Source organism: Schistocerca serialis, chromosome 6, assembly GCF_023864345.2.
Source record: "Schistocerca serialis cubense isolate TAMUIC-IGC-003099 chromosome 6, iqSchSeri2.2, whole genome shotgun sequence".
Classification (NCBI taxonomy): Eukaryota; Metazoa; Arthropoda; class Insecta; order Orthoptera; family Acrididae; genus Schistocerca; species Schistocerca serialis.
The window spans coordinates 665219377-665239537 of record NC_064643.1 but is presented as its reverse complement, the minus strand read 5'-3'; positions in this window follow the sequence as shown (position 1 = coordinate 665239537).

Below are 20161 nucleotides of genomic sequence, written 5' to 3'. Positions count from 1 at the left end.
GACCTAAGATGTTAAGTCCAATAGTGCTCAGTGCCATTTTTCCTATTACTCTTGCTAGACAGATAAACCTTCCTCCCTTTTTTTATATTCCTATTTACTTTCATATTCAGGGATGCTGCAACGGCCTTATGATCACTGGTTCCCTGTTCTGCGCTTACAGAGTTTAAACGTTCGGGTCTGTTTGTCATCAGTAGGCACACGACTCGGTTCTCTGTTTGATTGCTCGAGGTAATTTTCTGAAAGTGCACTCAGTATAATGTCAGTCGGTGCTCTGTCCCTACCACCACATCTGAGTGTCAAGTCTATATCTGGCAAATTGAAATCTCCACCTAAGACCATAACATGCTGAGGAAATGTATGTGAAATGTATTCCAAATTTTCTCTCGGTTGTTCTGCCACTAATGCTGCTGAGTCCGGAGGTCGGTAAAAGGAGCCAAGTATCAACTTAGCTCGGTTGTTGAGTGTAACCTACACCCATAACAATTCACAGGAACTATCCACTTCTACTTTACTACAGGATAAACTACTACTAACAGCGACAAACACGCCACCACCGGTTGCATGCAATGTATCTTTTGTAAACACCGTCTGTGGCTTTGCAAAAATTTCGGCAGAATTTATCTCTGGCTTCAGACATCTTTCCTGACCTAGAACGATTTCAGCTTCGGTGCTTTCTATCAGCGCTTGGAGTTCCGGTACTTTACCAACGCAGCTTCGACAGTTTACAATTACAATACCGATTGCTGCTTGGTCCCCGCATGTACTGACATTGCCTCGCACTCTTTGAGGCTGTTGCCATTTCTATACTTGCCTGAGGCCATCTAACCTAAAAAACTGCCCAGTCCACTCCACACAACCCCTGCTACCCGTGTAGCCGCCTGCTGTGTGTAGTGGACTCTTGACCTAACCAGTAGAACCCGAAGCCCCACCACCCTATGATGCAAGTCGAGGAATCTGCAGCACACACGGTCGCAGAACCGTCTCAGCCTCTGATTCAGATCCTCCACTCGGCTCTGTACCAGAGGTCCGCAGTCACTCCTGTCGACGATGTTGCAGATGGTGAGCTTTGCTTTCATCCCGCTAGCGAGACTGGAGGAGGTACATTTAGTAACACTAAGAAAACATGTAAATCAAACACATGCATCGTCAAGGAAGTCAACCTAACCGTCACTGAATGCTGTCCTCAATGCTCAACGCAAAGCCTTGATGAATCAATAAATTTTCGAACGACAAATGAGAACTTAAATACCATCTGATGAAGAAACAACATTTTCTCTTTCAAGTGTCTGCTACTCTACTTTTAATTAAGTGTGGTTCGTTGCGAATTCATAACATGACAAAATAATATACTATAACTACCATTACTACTACAAAAATAAAATAAAATGAAGTATGCACCACGAAGGTGTTAGCCGAATGCTACGGAAATCATTAGGTGTGATGTACATGTGGAAACAAATAAATGATTATACTTGTAGTTTCAGAAAAATTTGGTGCTTTATTTTAGAGAAAAAGCTTCGCAAATTGACCGTACAAATAATGTATTGGTCCAACTCTACCACTAATGCAAGCCGTCATTTTATTTTGCACTTACTGCTATAGATGTTGAGTGTCTTCCTGAGGGACAAGGTACCAAACTATATCCAATCGGCACGTTAGACAGTGAAAATGCCGTGCCAGTGGGGTGGCCCTGCGCATAATGCTCCAGAAGTATTCAGTTGAGGTAAGATCTGTCAACCTTGCTAGAAGAGGTAGGGTTCAGAAAGCTCGAAGACCTACAGTAGAAATTCTTGCCATGTCGAGGTGGGCATTACTTCGCTGAAATGTAATTCTAGGGTGGCTTGCCATGACGGGCACCAAACTGGGTATTGGCTGTCATTGATGTACCTCAGATGTAAGGGTGCAGCGAACGACCAGCGAAAGGCGTGCTGCTCTGATAACAATGGAACGTATTTGGTATCCCACAACTTCCAGGGCGTCTCCAGACATGTCATTGCTGATATTTAGGGCTCAGTTCGAATCCACTGAAGACAATTCTACTCCAGTCAATGAGATTCCAGGGTGAAGACGTGTCGCGTGTTGGGAGATGCACATTACAGTGATGGAATACCAGCCTGATAATAGTCCGCCATCCAGCCTGACACCCAGGAGTGATAGTCTGGGGTGCCATATTATGTAATGGCACGACCCCATTGCTAATCATCCTTGAGAGCCTAACAGCACAGTGGACAGTCATATGTCGATGATACTCTACACCCCATTTTATTGTCCTTCAGCAAGATAATACCGACCCACAGACAGCGAGGGTTTCCGCTGGTTTTTTCGTGCTTGCCTTTCTCTACCTTGGCCAACCATGTTGCTGGATCTCTCCCCACTTGAGAACATTTGGAGTATTATCGGCCAGGCTCTTATACGAACTATTGATTTTGATGATCTCAACCATCAAACCAAATAACTGCTTGCATAAGGACAAGGGCATTATAGACTTGCTCAATTTGTGAACCTCTCTGTCTTGAATACGTCACCGAGTTTATCTCAATTTGCAATCACTTGTTTATCTGAGCGTGTCATCACATTTACCGATGTTTCTGTCATACCGAAAGTTCTTTCGTTGTGTATGATTTTTTTGTTTCATTAGACTGTGCATTTAGTGACAGAAGGTTCACCCATATCCCACAAAAAAATGGCTCTGAGCAGTATGGGACTCAACTGCTAAGGTCATTAGTCCCCTAGAACTTAGAACTAGTTAAACCTAACTAACCTAAGGACATCACAAACATCCATGCCCGAGGCAGGATTCGAACCTGCGACCGCAGCGGTCTTGCGGTTCCAGACTGCAGCGCCTTTAACCGCACGGCCACTTCGGCCAGCCATATCCCACACCTTAGAAGAATATCTATATATACTTAGTTACTCAAAAGTATAGGTGAAGTACATGTCATTTGCAAATCTATGTTCTGATTACAACATGAATCATGTTTGGAAAATTGTCGGTTATTTTGCTGATATAATCATCGACAAGTTCAACAAGAAATATATGCAGAAATACAATATGGTTGTACAAAATGATGCATAAAATAAATTAGGGAACACTGAAATAGACACAAAACAAATTTATATATCCAATTATGCACATCACATTAGACGTGTTTGCGGATATGGCAGAAGTGTTAATTTCATATCAAAGGCACTGTAAACATCACTTAGGGTAAAAAATGATTAACCTTACTTCCATCGGTTGTCCGTGAAAAGCATGGTGTAGCACTAAGTGTAATGTGACAATGATAGAAAGAGTCTAATCTTTATGTGTGTCACTGAATTCTTAAACAGCAGCGTTTCCGTATTTGGTGGTTAAAAGTTTAACTAACCAGGATGTGGAAGTAAGAAATTGCTAATAATACATCAGAATAGAATACAGAACAGAATGAGTGATAAAAAACAAGTAGATCAAAGCACATAATAGTGTACTGAACGAACACAAAGTAACATCGACTGGGAAACTTATCTGAAGGTTGCATCACTTCATATTTTCGCATTAAAGCAAGAGTGTAGATGGGCAGAAGGGGGGGGGGGTTGGTTCACTGACAAACCACGTACAGTGGAAGGGAGTGTATCAGTTTGCAGCACCACAATCTGGTCACCTCTCTCAATTTGGGTTCAACACATCAGCTGCATGTAACAGCTGCCGTGAAAACGGTTTGTCAGTTTGTCCAGGCACTGTCAAGGTTAGGATGTAAATGACTCTAGGTTAGACTTCACCTGCGAGGGGTGTAAACGACTCTAGGTCTTAATATTGATGTGGCTTTCATTTTTCATTGTAAAAAGTCCATATCGTCCTGTGTATATAGGTTGGAACCAATGGACAGTGGTAAATCTCTAAGAACAATGTGTTGTTAATAGTGCTGGTCGTTTCCACGGTACCATGGTAGCCATTTGGTAGCCAGTTCCCTTGAGCTGAACAGTAACTAGTCAGGAGTAGGTTCGACAACTGTTCGTTCACCAAGTGTTTAGTTTGAAAAGAATATGCTGATCAAGTACTAAAAGTGATGGCTGATAGTATGAGGGTATTCTCACTAGGAGAACACAGATATGGTAATGGGTAACAGTAAATTAGAACAGTATTGCATTTCTTTACAAACATAACAACGAATAAAATCATTCATAAGGGAAAAAAATGAGTTAGCCCTATAGTAATGTAGAACCTTCATTCGGTTCATTCCCAGAGGTAAAGGTTTGTTTTCCATGACAGTAAACCAACAATTAGGCAACACGTAGGCACAGGGTTCCCTAGTTCACATTAACATCTCTGTTGTCTTGGGCTGCTGCATAGCTGTATTGTGACGGTGAAGATAGCTCTGTTGCCTCCTCTTCTCTTCCCTCACAGTTCCTGCTGAGTCTGCCAACCTGCAGGCCCGCCATTCACGCTGCACCAACATTGGAAAAGCTCTGCCTATAGAAAGGGGCCAGCCGTGGTCAAAGCTGCCTCCAGCTGGGGTAGTTGGCTGTCACCGACTTCCCTGCTATATCTCGCCATGGAAAACAGCGACGTCATGCCCTAACTTCCCGCGCCCACGATTGCACAATCCTCAATACCAGATCCAGTACAAATATTATTCCATAACGATAGTAAACCCAACATAGTGTTATATCTTCACAATCGTGGTAATACATTTTAAAATCTGCTATTCTAATTGCATAAAACGAATAAAAATGTCCTCAAGTTTAGTTATAATGATAATCAGAACAGATAGAGACAGTTTCTTCACAGAATGTAAATAATTGTGTGATTCTTACGAAACTTGTATGTTTAATCCTCATAAGTAATAGTGTCCTTCACACTGTTCAATTTGTGTTAATAATCTAATTGACAAACATTGTCTATTATCGCAAGACAATGATTATATCTCTTGTATTTCATGAGTATTTATCGATGCAGGTGTTGGGGTTAGTAGAACGCTAGTGGGTTATGTTCGCTAATTAACATTAGTCCAGATCTTCCGCTTGTGGCCTGCCTTAACTGCAACAACCTTTATTAGATAAAAAACTCACTGATTTCAGTCACTTCTATACAGTGCGTAAGTAAACTAGGGAATAGAATCGTTAACAGTTGTAACATTTAAGGTCGTGGTATACGAACTCAGGTGTTTGACCTTGATGGTACCATCATTTGCATCCAGCCTTCATCAGTGTTCGTCTCTCCGTCCTGCTATGTCCTCTTTGCCAGAGATTCGTACACTACAAAATGTAGCTGTCAACGAAAGTCTGACGACACAGAACACAACAAATGATGCACAACAAGCAGTTAAACCTTTCAATATAACATGTCGAGATGAGCTGAAACGCGCCCTTTGTCACTGAAAAGCACATGAAACATATATATTTACGTGAATATAATCGTTATCTTATTTACACTGAGGTGATTAAAGTCCTTCTAATATCGTGCTGGACCTTCTTCAACCCGACACAGTGCAGCAGCTCTATGTGTCATGGGCTCAAGTCGTTGGAAGTCCTTTGAAGAAATATTGAGCCATTCTGTCTCTATAGGCGTCCATAATTCAATCGTCAATTGTTGAAACCAAATTAGTCATTTTTTATACTTTTCAGGAGAAACAAAAAACTGAATACTGCCACGTGTATTACTGCTGCATTACTGGCATTTTTCAGAGCTGAAAGGGACTTCATTCCGCTTTTATTGAGAGAGAAATAATTAACTTAGAGTACAACATTTAGATATTTTATGATTTCAAAGTTTTTTGACGAATTGGTTTCAACAATTTACAAACATACGCCTATTTTTTGCTTTTTTAGGATTTCATTGTATGAACGCTCCATAATACATTAGCATTTTCTGACAAAATAGAATAAACTGAATTATTTTAACAGCAGTAATGGTTAATTGTACATTAGCTATAATTTTAGTCAATCGCCAGCGAAGAAAACACTTCTTCATAGAATGATCTCTTCGCAGCACGCACACATTCAATGACTTTCATCACATTTTCCGTCTTCATTCTGGAAATAAGTGCTTGGTATGTTTGGTAGGCCTTTGGAATGCTGTCCATTAATCCTGCAGTGATGGGCTCATGTCTTTTTCTTAAGTGAAAAGTATGTATTACTGATCCACCGATATACAGTTTCGGAACACGCGCGAATTCGTCACTGCATGTATACCCAGGAAATCTTTCCTGAAAACCAGTTTCCTTTCACTTCGAAGCATTATATGGTGAAGAAACGTTGCATCCCTACAGTTTTCGCAGCATTGTGGATCACATTTCCGAGTACGCCACTGCTTTGCTTCCTTTGCTTCAATAACGCGTTACAGAAATCTTGCCAAAATATTATTACGTAGAATTACTTCAGTGGAGTCATAACAATTCATTCTGCAGCTGAAAGGAAATTAATAACATAAGATTGGTATTGACGATAATAATGATATTATTTACATTTATACCAGTTTCATACGGTTGTTCCAAGAAAGACTGATATTTACCTGCAAGATTCTCTAACTGCTTTCCCTGGAACATAATCTCCTCTGTAATTTCGATAAGGCAGTCCTTTGGTACGATCTGTCTTTACCTTATTTCTGTGGTAATCTGAACTACTATTCTTCTTTTTGGAGCCATGGTAATACAATCTATTGCCGCTCAGTAAACATTACCAGCGACTGTTAGTGCCGTAACAAAGGAAGTGGATAATTTCAACAACAGTGTGTAGTATTGGAGGAAAAGAGATTCTGCGCGGGAACGACCTGCATCTGTTGAAAAGATGTAAGTCAGAGACTTATTCGGTTTCAACAACCCACAGAGTAAAGTGTAAAACCTTTTCAACCATTTGCAGGAGCATGACGTGTTACATTTCAACAACAAACTATAGGCTACACTCTTACGAGGGTTATTCCAAAAGTAAGGTCCGATCGGTCGCGAAATGGAAACGACTATGAAAATCCGATAAAGCTTTGCACAGATGTGTTGGGTAGTGTCTCTAGTATAACCCCAGTTAGCATCACGTCGCTCTTCTCATTTCTGAGCTCGCAGTGAGTGCGTAAAGATGTCTAGAAAATAGTGTCTGCCGCCAAGTACGAGGGCCTGGTGAGAAATTTCGCCTGAAGCTATGCAGCCAACATTACATAACTGTCGTGCTGTTTCGTCTTCACGACAATTCTCAGCCGCATTCTGCAGGGGCAATGAAGATGCTCCTGCATCGTTTTCAAATGGAAATGTTAGATTACCCACAATACAGTCCGCAATTGTCTCCCCCTGAGTTTCATCTCTGGTCACATGAACCGCTGTCTTTGACGACAACATTTTGACACAGACAACGAGGTGTAGGCCAGCGTGGAGAATTGGCGGAAAGCACTGGCGGCTGCCTTCTATGATGAGGCTAATGAAAAGTTGGTACAACGCTATGACAAAAGTCTAAGTCAGAACGGCGACTACGTAGAGAAGTAGCTGAAAGGTGTAGCTAATTGTTACAAGTAAAAATTTCTGATGTTCACTGTGGTTTCAATTTGGCACTCAATCGGACCTTACTTTTGGAATAACCCTCGTAAATGTACAATTCAATGAAAAAACGAAAAATGAAGATTTTGACTTACTTGGTTTCAACAATATGCGACTACGATCGCGAAAGTGGTGCTGGTGCAGGATTTTTTATGATCTTCTTTGTGGCGATCTCAGTGTTGTGACAGAGCATTGTCCTTTCCTTTTGCGATACCACGTATAGATACCAACGCATGGATGTCTCACAGTTGAAAACGGAATTGCACGTTTCCACCAGACACCGATAGCCGTCGTGCGGTATCTGGAAGATCCAGTGGTGCGCACCAGCTGAGTAACACCTACAAAGGCTCTGGACTATGAGTCCCTCTGCCACCACAAAACAGGACGCCAGCTGCAGCCACATCACCCTTACGCGCTTAGAGCCTCTTCTCTGCATGACGCTGTGCAGATGCCACCTAGTCGAGGCTCTTACTCCATCAACTGTACTTTAGTTCAGGAAACCTCATCCGTATAGCTGTTGTAGAGCATGACTTACTTACTGCATTACTTCTGCGGAGTCTTCGTACGCCTGGAGAAATAAAAGTTATGGAAATCTTAAGTTTATTGTGTTAACTTGTTCGCTAAGCATTTCCGCTCCTGTCCAGGTTTCCTACGACGGCAGGTGCCACACCACTTAGTAGCCAAGTTCTCCTAACCGTCGTGTACGAAGTCATACACAGCACCTTAGGAGCTACTACAGCTCGCTTTATTTTCCTCCCTCTCCTACCCGTATGCTATCCATCTCATTACTATCCCAATTGGAGCTGACTGTTCTATTCGAAAAATCAACTGGTCCCCTCCTAATCAGCTGTAGCCCATAATTTGATCTTGCTCCATGACACTGTTTTGTTTTTAGCCCACTCAATTTGAAGTCGCGTCTTACTTATTGCCCTCATTCATATTGGATATTGACTAAAATAAAAATTGTAATCAGCTGAAACTTATTATAACTAATACCTTACCTCACCATACCCTATCACGACTCACAGAAAAGCAAGGACACATGTAATCATTCAGCCATGGAATCATGCGCTGCTGGTGAGACTAGTTTAGATGAGTAGCTACAATGCGCCAGTAGCCCTGTAGAAGTTTCCTACACTCTAAGGTATGGAAAATGGAATTCGTCCGATGTCCGCTAAGGATTTGGAGAAAATGAATATAAAATTCGAACAGACCGGTGCTTTTGAGGTGCAACGTGGCAGAGGGATGAAACCAGTTTATTTGACAGCAATCGAAGACGTGGCCACAGTACTGAGGGAGGGGTCGAGAGATGGTGTGCAAGTATGCAGTGCAAAGAGCATTGCCCAAATGTGGGACATGTCTGTGAGCACTGTGTATAAAAACCTACGAAACATCCCACATTTCTACGCATACAGAATCGCCCATATTCAGGAGTTGCTTCATGCTGATTTGCTAGAAAGACAAACTTTTCCTCTGGAATTTCTTGCTATCACGGAACTGGACAATACGTGGCTATGGAACATTCTGTGGACAAAGCCCACTACATCTACAAGCTTTAATCAGTATATAGAACTGCAGAATATGGACAACGGAAAATCCGGACTCTGTTGCGAGGATGGGTCCGGCGGCTACTGTTACCTAAACCGTCACTGGTAAACGCCATGAGATTCTTTGCGCCAGTCCTTCAACAGCATAGATTGGTAGGATCACTTGTATACAGTATGTCGCTTCTTCGCACTTTGCACGGCCATAGAAGTGACTGCTGTAGAGGCATTTTGTAAATGCTAGAATTATCAGCCGTCATTTCCATACAGCCTGTCCGTCTAGATCACCTGATCCACGTGACTTCTGTTGTGGGGTTATATTAAAGATTTTGCAATCTGATCTCACCCTGGTGGATGGGCTTACGTAGCTAACAGTGAAATTGTTGACAGCTAAACTTGTGAAGTCATGCACATTGAACAAAGCAAATGTTGTAAATTGCACCGCAAACCTTAGTCATTTTATTGTGATTCATCCGCCTATTGTAGCGGACCTCACTGACGTTCAGACGCTTACAGCGCCACTTACAGGTAAAGGTTTGGTTAATTTTTAATTTTATTCCAAGACATTTCTCCTTGATTCAGTAATATGCTGTTCAACTTTAACGTCAATCAGAGGAGTGGTTCGCTTTCTACAGCGTTTAGAAACTGTAACTATGGACACCCTCTATTTACCATTGCCAGATCATTTATAATAAACACCTAATGTAATTCCGTAGCACTTCTCTGTGTTGGTACGATCCTGGCAGGGAAATCAATTTAGGCAAAACGCCAGGCGTGTTAGAATTTGCTAACCTGATTTAGAAAATTAATTAAGAGACAGACACACCTCTAAGATCAATCCCGAATTAGTAGCGCAAGTGGTAATCTGTTAATGCCCTAGGTGGGTATCCTAAAGTGTAGAGTGAGATAATAGTGAAAATGAGACGAATTTAAGGTCTCTACGGGAAGGCCTTCTAAATAAATACACGCATTTACCCCAATAAAATACAAAAATGAAACTCATGTCAGCATCTGTCAATATTAAGCGAAATTTATAAATCTGTGTTACATGGTTTACACAATGAGAGCCTAAGGAAAGGATTGAGAACACGCCCTACTGATGCAACTAATGATCTGAAATGAAATGTGACTTTCTAACTAAACAAATATACTGACTATTTGCCTGACTGTCAGACTGACAAACACACGCATCTAGCAATGCACTTGTTAATTTGGGACACATTGTAAGACGTATGCTTTGCCGGCGATGGGCGAGGCATGACAGAATCTCTGACCAGAGAGTAGTTTGTCGTTAGTTGTTGCTTGTCGCTAGTCTGCGCTTGTCTGCGCGAGTCGACAGTAGCGAGTGGGTAGTATTCTGTAGTAGTCTGCGTGAGTCGGCGGGAGTCGGCATGCGTCGGCTGTGTGCCCTGTTCGCGACTCTGGTCAGGACTCTGGAGGATGAGTATTGTTGTAGAAGAAAGCAATAACGTGTAAAAGAAATAAATTAAACAGAAATGGGAATTTCACCTTCGGAATGAACGAAAGAAGATGCAATACTTCGTGACGACGAGTAAATGGATCAGAATTAACAAGCATTAACAAGAATATACTATACACATCGTAGAATAGCAGTCTTAACTATTTTTTTCTTTCAGAATACGAGGCGATTGTTGCAGGCTGTCAGACAGAACTACACATCTTAGTTTTAGTGATGAAATATGCTAGAATTAAGGAATAGTTGTATAATGAATAATGAAGTGACTTTTTTGCAGATGATAATCAATGGTGATGAGTAATGATGAAGAATATGCTACTATGGATAATGAAGTTTTTCTTTACAGGTGATGATAATAATGGAGTTATGGTAATATGAATAATGAAGTTTTTTCTTTACAGATGACGATAATGATGAAGTTTATATATTTACTGTTAGTTAAGTGATGCTATGTAGTTATTTAAGTATTTGTTGCAGTTCGTTTTGACAGTATGTCTTATATCGCATGGTATGATGACTGAAGGTTTTGGAAAGGACAGCTGGAGAACATATGTATTTTTTATACACATTTCACTACCTGTTAATTCGAAGTTCACTACTTTTCAGCATAATATACGTTTCTTCTTTCAGTTTAATAATCCATTTTGTATATTTTGCAGGAGAAATTATTCATGAAATTAATGTGCTATAAGCAGTTCTTCATTAAACCTATGTCAATTATGAATGTGATCACATATACTCTACTCGTTTCATAACCTTGCTACAGCTGACTCATGACGAATGACGTTACACATTTTCGTTTGCAGCAATAACTCAAAAGCAAATATTGTTATCCCCCAGTAATTAATTATGGATCCCAATGCAATGCATTGCTAGTAAAAAAAAGAGGGTTCTGAGTAATACTGATCAGCTCTGAATAGTATGTCACTTCAATAATGACTTCTGAATAATAGTGAATGATGCTTTGTATTTCTGTAAATAATGTTTTTGTTATACTCTATAAATGCTATGCCAATAATTAACGCTTGTTTTGAATGATCACTTCTGAATAATGCATAAAAAAATGCTTTGCAATTGGCCAATGAATGCCACTGATTACTGTAATAAAATGACCTATTATGCAAATGATTACTATAATTAGATTAATTATGTATAAATGCAATGCCAATAATTATCTCATTTTGAATGATCACTTCTGAATAATGCATAAAGAAAAAAATGCTTTGTAGCTGGCCAATGAATGCCACTCATTACTGTAATAATATGATCTATGATGCCAATGATTACTATAACTAAGTGAATTATGCTAACACTATGCCATACATTAGTTCCTGTTTTCAATGATGACTTCTGATGGTTTGTAACTGGCCAATGAGTGCCAATGTTCTCTGTAAACAGATAATTTATGAACATTATTCTGTAATACTACATACATGGTACAGAAATGTTCAGTAACTGGGCGATGAGTGCCACCAATTACTCAAATCAATTGTTAGACTAGTGTAATTCTCAATGAAGACTACTATGTGACTTAATGTCCTTCACCTTCTGACCTAATTACCAGAAATTACTGCAATATCTGTTTGTCCTGTCTATCCTCATGATCATGGAGCACTAAATTTGGTTTTTGCACTAATTCTACGTTGGTCTACTTTACAAGAACATGGTGTTGACACGACATGCTGTCCACCACCTTGAGCGATGGAGATGTTATTATGGTCCCACTGTTTGGTGTACCTAATGTACTACCAAAGTGATAGCATGGAATATCATTACGACATTTCAGTGTCTTGGCTACACTGATTAATACTTCGAGAAAAAGAACTTCAGATTGTTTCACTTGGTGTTGTGCTTCTCTAGAAAGATATGGACTTTCAATGCAGCTGCGTGCAACCTAAAGTGCTACAACCATGACGCAATCCTTCCCATTTCTTTCCTAGTTCTTGTAAAATAGTAAACACTTATACAATGGGTTTAAATTCTTGTAAAATGATAAAGACTTATACAGTGCATGTGCACTTTATTTCACTCCTTGATATGTTTATTTGTTGTAAAAATGTTAGAGAGTTTTACAGTGCATGTGCACTTTATGCCATTTGTACTCATTGCGTATACATTTTGTGATATGTTCTGTACTACAGTGCGTGTGCACTTTTGTCATTTTTGTCATTTGTTAATATGATTTGTACTCATTGCCTATACATTTTGTGATTCCTAGATATGTTCTGTACTACAGTGCGTGTGCACTTTCGTCATTTTGTTAACATGACTTGTATTCATCGCATATATATTTTTGTGATTCCCTGTTATGTTCAGTACTACAGTGCGTGTGCACTTTTGCCATTTGTTAATATGCCATTTGTACTCATTGTGTATACATTTTGTCATTGCCTGATATGTTCTGTACTCAGTGCATGTGCAATATATTTTATTTCATGTTCTGCACCTATATATATGTACATATTCTGTGATTGTAAAGTTAGTTATTTAAGAAAAATTTGTTGCTCATGGCAAGTCCAATTGACTCACCATCGCTGCCAAATTTTTGCCCCCCAGTGGAGGGTTATGTAAGACGCATGCTTTGCCGGCAATGGGCGAGGCATGACAGAATCTCTGACCTGAGAGCAGTTTGTCGTTAGTTGTTGCTTGTCGCTAGTCTGCGCTTGTCTGCGCGAGTCGACAGTAGCGAGTGGGTAGTAGCCTGTAGTAGTCTGCGTGAGTCGGCGGGACTCGACATGCGTCGGCTGTGTGCTCGGCTCGCGACTCTGGTCGCGACTCTGGAGGATGAGTATTGTTGTAGAAGGTAAAGAAGCAGCCTTGCGCATATTTAATAATGTATGTTAATTGTAATTTAATCTGTTCAAAAAAATGCCCCAATAATAATTTTCATAATATAAAGCAGCTCTTTTAAAGAAAAGCATTCATTTCAATTTAAAGAATTTCCAATGCATTATCATAGCATCCAAGAATCAAATAAAAATATACGCCAGCATTGCACGAAGCTGTGTCGAAAAATGCCTAATTAAGAGCAGATATAATTACAGTTTTATTGAGGAAAGAATTTTTGCTTTTGTTATTCAGAATAAAGGGCCGAAGGTCAGCGCCGCTGTCCTTATAAATTCATCAGGTTACAAAACTCTTTTATTATTTTTGGTGCGGGGAGGTTACACTATGTGAAAATGGAGCCAAGTGTAACCTCTCCCCACAAAAAAAAAATAATAATTAAAAAAAGGAAAAAGGAGCCAAATGTAAACTCTCCACAAAATATTGTTAAATGGAAATGTGCCAAGCGTAGCCTCGCCACAAAATAATAATAATTAAATGAATTTTTCTTAATATTGTAACCTCTGAACAAAATTGGCTCCCATTTATTGTCTGTGTGCAGAAATGCATTCACACTTAATATTCCCACAAAATTCTTTCCTCATTTAACGTCAAGTTCGAAACAGAAAAATTCCTAAACACAAAAAATAATAAAAAAATTTTGTTACCTGATGAATTTATAAGGACAGGGACGCTGACCTTCGGCCCTGTATTCTGAATAACAAAAGCAAAAATTCTTACCTCAATAAAACCGCAATTATATCTGCTCTTAATTAGGCATTTTTCGACACAGCTTCGTGCAATGCTGGCGTACATTTTTATTTGATTCTTGGATGCTATGATAATGCATTGGAAATTCTTTAAATTGAAATGAATGCTTTTCTTTAAAAGAGTTGCTTTATATTATGAAAATAATTATTGGGGCATTTTTTTTTGAACAAATTAAATTACAATTAACATACATTATTAAATATGCGCAAGGCTGCTTCTTTACCTTCTACAACAATACTCATCCTCCAGAGTCGTGACCAGTGTCGCGAGCAGAGCACACAGCCGACGCATGCCGAGTCCCGCCGACTCACGCAGACTACTACAGACTACTACCCACTCGTTACTGTCGACTCGCGCAGACAGGCGCAGACAGGCGCAGACTAGCGACAAGCAACAACTAACGACAAACTACTCTCTGGTCAGAGATTCTGTCATGCCTCGCCCATCGCCGGCAAAGCATATGTCTTACAACATCGCTGCAATGATTTCAATAGATCCTTAAGAAGAATTTTTCTAAGGTGCAGGTGCTGCTAATAAAGCTCGCCGTTAAGTTATCAGTACCAGAAGTGCAAAGTGCTTCTGCCGAAACGAACTCTGGACCAAAGTCGGTTGTTGGAGTGGAGACCGCAGTCCACATAGATCAATTCAGCGCCAAGTTCAGCACCAAGACCACTTCAGAGTTTTATGTCTGAACCGTTAAGCCTGCTCTTCCCTTCGTGCGAAACAATACTTTACTGCCAGTCTGCCTATGGTGTAAGTGTTTCTTTCACAAAAATACCGTCAAGAAAACGTATCACGTTAAAAGTCAAATTACTTTTAGATCCATCACTCTTTTCGTAAATATTTCTCCAGAGAAGAAAACTACATTCGAGGCTAGTTTCTTAGTTTGTGGCATCTCATATTTCTTATCGGAAGTATAATATTACTGTCTGAAGAAGGTACTATTCTGAAAATGATAGAGCGCCGGACTCCCGCTGATACAAGTTCTTACTCTCAGCACTGCTTTGCCTCTAGGGGGCTAGGCAGTAGACAGACAGTAGCACCGTTACCCCACGGACTCGTCCAGCGATGCAACTTTCAACCTGACAGCACCTCACGCCATCTGCCTCGTTTTCTGTGAATTCCAAAGTTCCTACTGGCGTCTTGAGCCTGTCTTAAATCCTGCATGTGCCCTGTTCCCAAGCACTCTCCCAGATCAAACAAAAAGAATGCCGTCACGGGCGTATTAAACGTATTTAAGACATGAATTTAGTTAGAGGTCAGTACATACAGTCACTGTAGGCCACTTTCCTTTTTCAGTTTATTAGTGTAATTTCTGCGTACTTATTATCCTCCTAGTTGAATATAATTTTCGTATTACATGAAAAGGGACACGCCAAGTGGCTTGCTGCTCGTAAGGTGTGTTGAATTTTCTTATGCATGGTTTCCAATATCGAGCACAACATCAAAACTGCCTGTCTGGCACCTTTGTCTTACCGGAAGCGAAACTGATCATCTAACAGTTCGTTAATTTTCTTTTTCCTTCGTCGTAAATGATTCTTGTGAGCAGCTTGAATGTCTGTTCTCACACATATCTGCCCTTAACAACTCTGGAAAAGTGTGGACATTTTCTGACATTATGAGTAAGTATCCAGAGTCATAGATTCTATACATGAACTCAAATAGTCGTCTGGCTACCATTTCCACCAATATTTACACCTTCCACACAAATTCCCATACCTCCTATACATCATCAGACGAGTGCTTCTCCTAGTAAATGGCTTTACGTACTCTTTCCTGCTACCACGACTCTCCTCTGTTTTTAAAAGTGGAACTGGCACAACAACTTTATTCTAGTCAGTCTTGCTTTTAATTTTTTGAAAGACTGTTTTGACTTTACTGTATAGTAAATCATCCTTCCTATGAACAATCCTATTCAGATTTCTTCGCATTTTTCCTCCAAGCGTTTCGCCTTAAATACCTATCCGATGGTTCGTTCCTGGTACGATGATGTTATCAGCAAATAAAAAAAAGAAAAAGAGACACTGTACGAATCAGGGCATGGAATGTCACTTATCTTGGTAGACAGGTCAGAAAATTTAAACAGGGAAATGAATAGGATGAAGTTGGATGTGGAAGGGATTAGTGACGTAACCTGACAGCATGAGAAGGACTTCTGGTTACGTGAGTTTACGTTTATCAAACCGAGGTAATAAAAGAGTAGGGTTGACAATGAATGAGAAAATAGAAATGTGAGTAAGCTACTGCGAGCGACGCCGTTAACACATTATCGTACTCAAATCAGAAACAAAGGTAACACACATCGATATAGTACAAGGTTTTATGCCAGCTAGCTCTGCAGGGGGTGAAGTAATATATGATGAGATAAAATTAATTATGCAGGTAGTTAACGGGGAAGTAGGTTTAATTGTGATGGATGACTGTAATTCGGTACTAGGAAGAGGAAGAGAAAGAAAACCAGCAGAAGACTACGGACTGGGAAAATGAATAAAAGGGTAAGTTGCCTGATAGGATTTTGCATAGAGCATAATTTAATCATGGCCAAAAACTGGTTTAAGCATCATGAAAGAATTTTGCATACGGTGGACGGACTTGAAGGCATTGGAAGGTTTAAGATTAATTGTATAATGATCAGACAGAGATTTCGGAAAGCAGATTTTAAACCTAAGGCATATCCAGGGGACAATTTGGACTCTGACGTAATCTATTGGTTATGAATTGTATAATAAAACTGGTAAATTTGCAAAGATGAAGGATGTTAAGGAGATGGGACGTCGATCAGAGGCTGTTTAGAAGTGTGAACAGAGCATTAGGCAACATAGAAACTGGCCAAAGGAATACTGTAGAAACTTTGAGAGATGAAGGAGTAAAGGCAGTAGATCGGATAGGTAAAAAAAAGTACCAGGAGAAATCCTTCGATTTCACAGGAGCTACTGAACCTAACTGATGAAAGGAGAAAATATAAAAATGCAACAAATGATGCAAGTGAAAGGGAAAACTGTCGCCTAGAAATTACATTAATTGAAGATGCAATGTGGGTAAGTATCAATGATCTACAGTACAAATGAATGGCTACAGATTCGTGGATTTCAACGAAATAGGAAAATTAAAGCGACCTTCGGAGAGAAGAGAAGCGTCTCATGAAAGTAAGAAATCTGTATCGACAATCGGTACTAAGTGAAGAGGGAAAAGTTGAAAGGTTTAGGAAGTATATAGAGGGGCTATACATGATGAATGAAGATAAGGGTTTTACAAAAACATACGGCCAAACTTTCAGGAAACATTCCTCACACACAAAGAAAGAAAATATGTTATGCGGACATATGTCCGAAAACGCTTACTTTCCATGTTAGAGCTCATTTTATTACTTCTCTTCAAATCACATTAATCATGGAATAGAAACACACAGCAACAGAACGTACCAGCGTGGCTTCAAACACTTTGTTACAGGAAATGTTCAAAATGATCTCCGTTAGCGAGGATACATGCATCCACCCGCCGTCGCAAGACATCCCTGATGCGCTGATGCTGCCCTGGAGAATGGCATATTGTATCGCAGCCGTCCACAATATGAGCACGAAGAGTGTCTACATTTGGTACCGGGGTTGCGTAGACAAGAGCTTTCAAATTCCCCCATAAATGAAAGTCAAGAGGGTTGAGGCCAGGAGAGCGTGGAGGCCATGGAACTGGTCCACCTCTACCACTCCATCGGTCACCGAATCTGTTGTTGAGAAGCGTACGAACACTTGGACTGAAATGTGCAGGAAGTCCATCATGCATGAACCACATGTTGTGTCGTACTTGTAAATGCACATGTTCTTGCGGCACAGGTAGAGTATCCCGTATGAAATCACGATAACGTGCTCCATTGAGCGTAGGTGGATGAACATGGGGCCCAATCAAGACATCACCAACAATGCCTGCTCAAGCGTTCACAGAAAATCTTTGTTGATGACGTGATTGCACAACTGCGTGCGGATTCTCGTCAGCCCACAAATGTTGATTCTGAAAATTTACAATTTGATCACGTTGATCGAGGAAGTACAGTACATACTGACGAAACTAAAATGAGCTGTAACATGGAAATTAAGCGTTTCCGGACACATGTCCTCATAACATCTTTTCTTTATTTGTGTCTGAGGAATGTTTCCTGAAAGTTTGGCCGTACCTTTTTGTAACACCCTGTAGAATGGGATGAGGAAGAAGATGAGACGGGATATATGATACTGTGAGAGCAGTTCGACAGAACATTGAAAGACCCAAGCTGAAAAAATTGCCCTGAAGTAGACAACATTCCCTCAGAACTGCTGATATCATAGGCAGTGCAAAGTGGACAAAACTAGGTATTTCACGTGGAGTGCACTACATGTGAGACGGCGGAAATACCATCAGACTACAAGAAGGATGTCACAATTTCAGTTGTGAAGAAAGCAGAGGCTGCCAAGTGCAAATATGACCAAACTATCAGATTAGTAAGTAATAGCTGCAAAATACTGGCAGAATTATTTACAGGAGAATAGAGAAACTGGTAGAAACAGACCTCAACTAACACCGGTTTGGGTCATAAGACACATGAGGCAATAGTGATGCTATAACGTACCTTATAGCCGTTAAATACATATGAATCTACGTTTATATTTTTTCTGTCTTTTGTCAATGTTAACTGGAATACACTCTTTCAAATTCTCGAGGTAGCAGACATAAAACACAAGGAGCGAAAGGCTTTATACAACATATAAAGAAACCAGACAGCAGTTGTATCAGTCGAAGTGCATGAAAGGGAAACACTGTTGAGAAGGGAGTGTGATATCGTTGCTTAGTACCCCGGTGTTACAAAATAAGTGAAGCTAGCAAGCTGTAAAAGAAAAGAAAGAAATATTTGGAGAAGAAATTAATGCGCAGAGAGAACAAATTTAAAATTTCTAGCTTGCTGATGACACTGCAATTTTGTTAGAGACAACAAGAGACTTGTAAGTGCAGTTGCAAGATATGTGTCTCTGAAGACGATAAGCTTATTAACGGCGAATGTAAATGTTAGGAAATCTTTTCTGAAGGCATTTGTCTGGAGTGTAGCCTCGTACAGAAGCTAAACGTGGACGATAATCAGTTCGGACAAGAAGATAACAGAATCTTTTAAAACGCGATACTACAGAAGAATGCTGACGATTAGATGGCGTTACTAATGGGGAGCTACGGAACAGAATTTAGGGGGGTAAATTTTATGGTATAACTAGACCCAAAGGACACATATTGAGATCACAAATTTAGTACTAGAGGTAAGTGTTGGAGCAAAACTTGAATAGCGCGACCAAGAGATGAGTACATTAAGCAGATTCAAATGGATGTGGGTTGCAGTAGTTATTCGGAGATGAAGAAGTTTGCACAGGATAGAGTAGCGTGCAGACTTGCACGAAACGAGTCTTAGGACTGAAGACCACAATAATAACTTTAAATTCAAATTCTTAACGTCAGTATATCTCTTATACTCGGTGGACTCGAAGTTCAGACCAAAATTTCGCAAATGCGTCAGGGATATTCTCCAAATATTGTGTTATAAGGGATTAGAGAACAACTGTATTCCGTGCGATTTCGTATTTCCATTTATATCTGTATCTGTGTTGTCTTCAGTACATAAAAATAGCACTGCTGTGTCGCTGAACATACTTGTATTTCTGTGTTTTGCCGTTCAAGTATTTCTTCTTCGCCGTGGCCTTCCTTCTTGCTACGTTTGTTGTCCAATTTCTGTGGTTGCACTTTCTCACTGATATACATTGCTATTCAAATGAACTGTTTAGGGTACTATTCATGATCGTAGTAGCTACAACCTTGGAAAGTTTCAAAAGCACCTCTTTTATCCTCAGGACTTTAGTATCGCACTCCTTTCCACATTAGTTCATCCAGACGACTGTCTTATATGTCAACCTACTCTTCGTCACTGCTAATTTGTTTGCGTCTGTCCTAGCGTATGCTTTAAAACATGGTATGCGATTTTCGACTCTTCGTATTCGCGGTTCGAAGTATTGCGGTAATGACTTCAAACCAGGGCT